Genomic DNA, 8,232 nt, shown 5'->3' on the forward strand with positions numbered 1-8,232 from the left:
TGGCAAATTGGCGCCCACAGCATGCACTGAGAAACCATTCCCATTTCACACACCTCATGGTGTTGCTGTGTAAAATAGAATCTAATGACCTACAGCTGTTTAAGTCTTCTCCTCGATCAAGTAGTGCAACAGCAACTGGATACACAATTCAACCGCCTACGTTGACACATTTTTATATGATAAAAAACTAGCAAACAACAAATAGATCTAGTGCCAAGCTACATGTATTATGATGCTTTATCCCACTTTGCTTTGAAAATCATTTGAACCCTACATCAAAGGCTATGACCCTACAAATCTTTTTTGTCCAGGCCATATTAAGCCTAACCATCATGTACTCTGGTTTAGGAAACACGGAAAAAACATTTCTTAACCAACAGAGGTCAAAAGGGAAAATAATGAAAACTTATAAAACTGCTATTAAAATTGATATATTGGAGTGACGTATTAAAAACGAATGCTGGGTAGTAATTTGCACTTTGTGCTAAAGTTAAATAAACACTAAGCTGTGTGTCGAAGACTTCTGTCAATAAAAACTATGTAAACAACTGTTAACTTGATCAAGTGTACTGTTTGCATGTATGAAATTACACAGACACACTGGGTCTTACGTTAAGGAAGCAAACACAATCGGCATAAACAAGCCGCAGATCAAACGGAGGCGTGTCCGTATCTGAAGCATTTGAAATGCTAGCTGAATTACAGTGTGCCCCTGACATGCAAAGACTCCACGTTGTTTTGATCATTTCAGAGGGAAGATCACCTGAACTGGGGCTGCTATGAGGCAATCACATGCACAAAATGTAACATTGATATTGCACACTGCAGAGGTGCTAAATGTGGCCACAACAAAGACGTTATGAGCAGACTGGTGAAAAGTGTGTGTTTTCAGTCATTTTATATCACAATCCATCAGCACATTTGTAGAATGGGCACTCTTACAGTTCATAATAATGGCACTACTGTCTGATGCAATGTTTGCCACCCTTCCATAATTAGCTAAGGAAAACCAACGAGGCAGACAAATTGATATATCTACGAAATTATTTGTGGAATGTGTTTCTATCGGTTGTGCTAAAATTTAATTAAATTCTTTGAATTTAAGAACTTGTGAATGAGCTAAGGGTTTGTATATATAGAATATATCGTTCTCTAATAATCGTATGTAGAAAAATGTGGTTTCAATTGGATTATGTTGTCCATTAAATGTAGGAGTAACACAGCTATTAGCCTAATATTTGGTCAGTAATGTATACCCTACCACCATATTGCCACCATATTGTTAAGGTAGGCGATAAGGGGAATAGGGAAACAACTTACTGATTCATGCTTAGGGGATGGGAATTACTTAGCTGATGATACAATTTGTGTTTGAATATTAATAATTTGTGTTTCCACTTTGTATATGTGTGTATGCCCAAACAACATATTCAAAACATGTTTATTTTTTTCTCATAAACACCCCAATTGTCAATCAATTGTCCCGGTATTTTCAGTAAATAATTACTGTTGCTATGATCAAGTGTCTGGTGGAAGATTTTTCAATTCTGTTAAAATTCAACGGCGCCATGCATTCAGAACAATCCACATTCCTGAAGGGCCATTCCAGCCCCCGTTCTTCCCACTCAGGGAAGTGTTAAAGAAATGCAAGGATGAAAATGTCAGTGTAGTGCAAACAATTTTTAGACTGACATTACTTTAAAACATCAAACAGTTCAGTATGCACATTTTTTTTCCATATCATCAAAATAGGCTGTTCTGTGGTTTTCTGTGCCGGCAGATCTGCTTAGTTTTACTTACTGGTATGGGTAATCACACCATACAGCAAAAACCCTGTTTCAAACTCGCGACTCTATAATCATCTAGACAACTCAAGGCATGAACGCGTGTCTCTGATATCCTGCTTATCTTAATTACAATGTAAAAGATATAAAATCCCCAATAAAAAAATTTTGATTGAGATTTCAATTAACTTTTTTTATTTCACTAACGACAGAGAGCGAGGGAGAATGAGAGAGTGATCAAATTCACTGTGTCCATCTTATTTTCTCACTTCATTAAGTTCCTGCCGCACACGCTGCGCGCAGTTAGACGCACCTCCTGCACATAGTGTTTAATTAACTTCAGCACAGCACACAATTCCACCACTGAACAATGGCAGTGAACAAAGATTGCTCAGTTTACTACACGGCAAACGCAGCATCTGCCATGTGATAGCTGACAATATAACATCGGCCTTCTCCTGATGAACATTCAAATCAACCTTATAATGGGGAACAGAAAAGTACCACACGCAGCGTCTAATGATTATGTGCTAAAAATGTGAACTAATGGATTTAATCACCGAAACACATAGCTGCACAAGTGCCAGGTCCCTCCCCGTTGATAGTGGAGTGCCATTACTTTGTTCAGTTGAGCGCAGTTCTAATCATTCATGTAGCACCCAGACGTCTGTTCTGATTACCACAAACAGCCATAATATTTGCCACTTGCCTACTGCCAGTCTATCACAGCTTATGTTGGATGGAAGAAACTGACAGCCTGTCTATCCTAGTGGTGTGTCATCTATCACTATTCACCCTTTACAGTACCGCCTCTTTAACACATAGTGTATATTCTTTCGGCAAATGTTGCCTAATTCTGAATATACGCATACGCGTGACTGCTGTCAACTGCAAAAGCTGTGCTCACGACTGACTTCTGCTTAGTATATGAAGTATTGATGCGCCACTGAAATTTGATCACCAGACATACAAGAACTCCCATTCATTCCAACCATGTTGAAATGACTCATTTTGTTGATTATAGAGGGATTTGAAACCTCTGTGTTACAAGTAAGTGCTGTACATAGAAACAAACCTCCCCCAGACTTCAGATTGATTTGTGATTTTTGAACACAACCAGACATGATAAAAAATAGTAATAATAATTTATTAGGTACGAAGTCAGTTTCTCCATAGTGTTCCCCCAAGGCCTCTCTATGATGTCGGTCATTTTGGGTTTACTGAAATGAGTTGGCATATGTTGAATAATCTGGGTTTCCCCAGTAATATTTAAATTAACGTTTAGCAATTTGCTTTGATTTGTCTGATTTACAAAAAAACTGCACCTGTGCACCCAGACCTTGTCCCATCAGTGACTTAGTGAAGAAAAGGGCTAAAGGGGAAGGCTTGAGGGGGAGGGGGCCACAATGGAGGGGGAGGGACAAACCCTGTCAGGCTGATCCAATTTAGATATGCAAATGAGGTGCAAGAAGAATAAAAGAAAATTATGACCGACAAATCATATTCTCGCGTAGCAGCGGACAATAGCAGCTAATGTAATTAGATTTTTCACAACTGTTTAGCTCACAACTGTGAGGACAATTAGTTGCTATTTAAAATGAAAAGCAGACACATGAAAACAAAAACAATTAGAGGATACCCAGCACTTACAAGCTGTCATGCAGGGGGAGGGGGTAAGGGAGAGGAGGGGTGGCAAATAGACTGCACAAACTGGAACATCAGAGGCTAGATCAGATACAACAAAGAGGGCCTTTAGTTTTCTCCAAGGTCAAATGTGGTCTTGTTCCTTATTTTATGAGGCCTATTGGTATAATTCATACATTTTCAAACGTGTAATAAGTGAATTAATCAATCATTCAAAAAGCGTATATTACATGTTTTACAATGAAATTTTCATAAAGCTCTGAACAAAGCAAATTATGCATTGAGGAAGGAATGGGGAAAAAAACTGAAAATGGGGGAAAAAAACCTGGAGAATTATTCCATAGTTGTCAGAAAAGGCAAACCACTTGAGCACACTCCTTGATTCCAATGACAAAAAAACAATACAATATAAATGATGTATTGTAAAATTGATACATTGCATACAAAATCATCAAGAGACCTATCATTATAGACATATAAAAACAGAGATATCAAAAATCATCATTACAGTGCATAAATTCAAAAACTATTGGAAACGGCAGTTGAAGGGACCTTTGTGGGGGACTGTTGGTCCAACACGATACATATGTGAGGCATATGAAAAATCTGAGACTTTGGCTGTTCAAGACTAGGATTGACACCATGGCAGATACTCTAGCCTATAGCCTGTATGTAAAATGGTGAGACTCAATGGGTTGAACAGGCTCAATAAACATCAATTAACACTGTTATAATTTTCTGTTATTAAAATATAAACAAATCTGACACTTTACCCTGTTAAAATGTACAGGAATATAAACAGGCAAGTGTGATAATGTATAACTAATAATCATTTACTAACCATTTAAAATCTCCCCGCAGAACACTTGCCAAAAAAGAGAAGCCATCTCTAATTAATCCTGAAAGAATTACATATCACAAACAGAGAAAGGGAGGGACTTGGAAAATGCGCAGCACAACATTATTTTGTGTAATCATTTTATTTTAGACAAGAAAAAACACGCGGTATAGGTCTAGAGTGATATTTAAAGGTAGCAAATTCACTTGACAATAACTCCATGCTATAAAATTGGGTCTCAGCTTGATAATCCTCAAAACAATGCATGATGCAGACTAAAAGCTCTAACACTTCTCCAATAAGTAAGCCAAAGCTCTATGCTAATCCAAATGGTTCATATCTGTCATAGCAAATCATCCTTAAAATGAGTTCAATCATGCAGATCAAGCACACCAGCACCAATCTCCTCCCCAGTATTCCTGGTGTTTTCTGCTTCATTGGTCCAGAGCCTTTAAGGAGATTGTGAACAAAGCCATAATTATAATCTCTTAGGATCCAGAACAGTGTTTCCAGCAGAGTTCAAGACCTCCATGTTGCCATAGCAAAGCACAATCTACCATGTGCAGCATGGTTTCCCAAGCCTTAGAGACTGTTGACTTCATAAGGTCTCTCTGAGTTTAACTGACCAGCTGACATTCAGAGGCTTATTATCTCTGGGACTGACAGGTGAGGCGGAGTTTATGTGACCACCTGTGAGCTGGTCTGTCATTGCAAGAAGAAAACTAACAAAAAGCGATGGGCAGATTGGGGTTAAGTAGTAAATAATATTTTGTAGACTGCTACTGTTAAGGGTGGATATATGCAGATAACACATACAAACACATACATGAACACACACGCATACCCAGACACACAAACACACACACATTTTTAATGGGTGCGATGCAATATGCTGCATAAAATATGCATATGCCTTTCCCTGACTGGGTGTCATGATGACAACTGAATACTGAATTAACCCTGCATGAAACACAAGGGAAATTATCAGTATTAGTCCACTTAGAGAAATATATGCATTTCTGCGTGTTTAAAGTAAATTGCTGAGGAATGGATCTGTCCTGTGGGAATACTGGGGTAATTGGTCCTGGAATAGCAACACAGAGCAGGAGGAGTCTTTCATGTAGCACTCCTCTAGCAGCTTGTCACATCTGTGATGGGCTCCATACAGCTACCTGACACCATCCACAACACTACAGCACGCTGCCTATCTGCCAAACACTACAACAATCAACGAAAAGGTGAAGAAGTTTTGAAACAGAAAGTAACCAGTTTGATTCTGTAGAGGGCCAAGGAACTCAGCTTGAGGTGCTTTAGTGAATATTACTCTGTGTAAATTAGTCATTTATGAAGCAAATTGTGGTCTGTAAGGCAAGGGTGTCTGCCTGCCATCATCTTCATAATAATAATAATAATAATAATAATAATAGTAATAATAATAATAATAATAATAATAATAATATAGTAATCATCATCATCATCATCATGACAATAATAATCAGAAGATGATGATGAGGATCGAGAAGAAGCCATGAGGATGACATGAGCTTGAGAGCATGAGTGAATACTGCCTTTGCTGTCTGGTTTAGACAGCTTCAAATTGTAGCATACACCTCCCTCTGTCTGGAGCTGTTAATGTGATGCTGTGACTCATTTCTGAATGGCAACAATAGAGCCAAAGTCTGGCAGGACTCACAGTCCAGGATATAGTGAAATAGTGATGTCTTAAGTCAGGTGACTTTTCCAAATGGGAAGACTGCAGCTGTCTGAAATCTAGACCAGGAACAAGAATGTTAAATAGACTTTGTTTTTTATTCATATTACCATACCTTGTACATACAAATCACATTGTTCCAAGGTTTCAGTGAGAGTCAAGTTATGCATTCCATGAAAATAGGTATCATAATGGAAGAAGTGGGCATAATTTTGATATTCCAACTTTCACATTGCACATTTTCATCAACCTTTGAAGGCTGAACTTTAGTGGGAGGATAAGCTGTTCTCATGTGTAATGATTTTTTATATATATTGCTTGCCCTTGAGTCTCTTCTGATGTTGAGGAATTATTTGCATTGCTTGTCCTTTTCTTTCCTGCTTATTTAACCCTATACACTGCGATGGATCAATTTGTAATTGCACAAAAACCCCAGAGAATTAGTCACACTAAATCCTGGCTCTGTTTATACCTTTGTGCCTCAGTGCTCAAAAACTCCTTTAACTTCATACATACCATAAATGCTTCTTTCATGGAAAATTAATACCAATATCAATATGTTTTCAGACAACATTGAATCTCAGCTGGCACTTATGGAGGCTGAAGTTTTATATCTCTGCAGTTAAATCATGGACCAGCATTCGATGTTGATACTTTGTGTCAGCGTCTTTTAAGGCTGAATTTTGCCGGACTGTTCTCACAATGTTCTTAATAACACATCCAGCCATTATCTAACCCACTCATTCCTGGTTCGAGTCACAGGGGAACTGGGACCTATCCCAGCAGGCACTGGGCGCAAGGCAGGAATACGTCCATTGCAGGGCACACACACCGTTCATTCACACACTCAAACAATACGGGAAATTCAGACTCTAACCTGTGGGAGGACATGCAAACTTCACAAAGAAAGGCCCCAGCTGGGTTTCAAACTCTTGCTATGAGGCCACAGTGCTATCCACTACACTGCTTTGTCGCACTCAATAAAACAAGCAACATTTTATTAACAATCGTATATAATATACCCGTCCATAAAAAATAGAACTGAATTACAAATGATACATGGCTACATAGAGCATGTGCAGCGAGTCTCTAAGCGGTTTCCATGATAAGAGAAAGCTTGACCCTTCTGTCCTATAGAGTACTGTGCATCAGTGGTGCTGACACACCACACTAGCAAGGCACAATGTTGAGATTCAGAGCTGTCAGCTACATTTCTTAAGACAAAGCTGCACAGGCAATTGATTACTGAGCCCTCTCCATCTGACACAGGAGAAGAGGTTAACAAAAGAGAGGAAGACAGAGATCTGTATTATCATTCACCCTTCTCTTTATGAACCCTGTTACACCACAAACACTGAATATAGAACAATATGTCAGAGCCAATACTATGTATTGAGGAAAATATCAATACAGTGTAATTGGGAATTATCAGATCTGACAGATCCAAAATGCCACACATATGCCAAGTACAAATTACACACACACACACAGACACACACACGCATGCACGCACGCAAGCACGTACACACACAGACACACACTTGTTATCACTCCCTACCTACATGTGGAACAGCCGGTGTAAAGGAAGACTCAGCCAGAAAAAAAACTTATTTTTAGTTTAATGTTGTAAATAGGGCTTTACTCGTGTTACTTTTTGTAGTCACCCTACTGGGTAAGCACTGAACATTGTAAAGTGAGATTAAGGTTATCCAAGAATTGACTGCATAAACTCCCCCATCTTTGCACAGTGCAGCACATACATTCATACTCACAGCATAGTCACATATAGATTGTGTAACCGTAACCAGAGATAGAATCAGCTGAGTATTAATGTGTACTAATGTGGTTTCATAATAAATCATTCGTTTAAAAATTTGCTTGCATACAGTACATCCTAGTCAACTACTCCCTTTGAGAATTAAAATGTAACCTGTTAGGATGAACAGACTAGTGTTTTCATAATATAATTTGTAATCTATATTATAAAAATCATTAAAATGCACAAAATAAACATTGATATAAGAGTATCTATATGCCCTGGACAGTGACAATGCACTATTGCAATATTTAAAAAATAGGAAGGTTCAGTGATACATTCGGGAACAGCATTCATTCAGAGTTCAGACTGCAGGGATGTGCATAATTGCCCACAGTGTCATTCCAGGCATGAGAGATTCAGGTGGCATTCTGCTTCTCTAGTTAGGTAGGAGCCTACAGTCTGTCTGCACCGGCTAAAATGACACAATGTCAGCACA

Source organism: Anguilla rostrata, chromosome 1 (genome assembly GCF_018555375.3).
Source record: "Anguilla rostrata isolate EN2019 chromosome 1, ASM1855537v3, whole genome shotgun sequence".
In the NCBI taxonomy this organism is placed as follows: domain Eukaryota; kingdom Metazoa; phylum Chordata; class Actinopteri; order Anguilliformes; family Anguillidae; genus Anguilla; species Anguilla rostrata.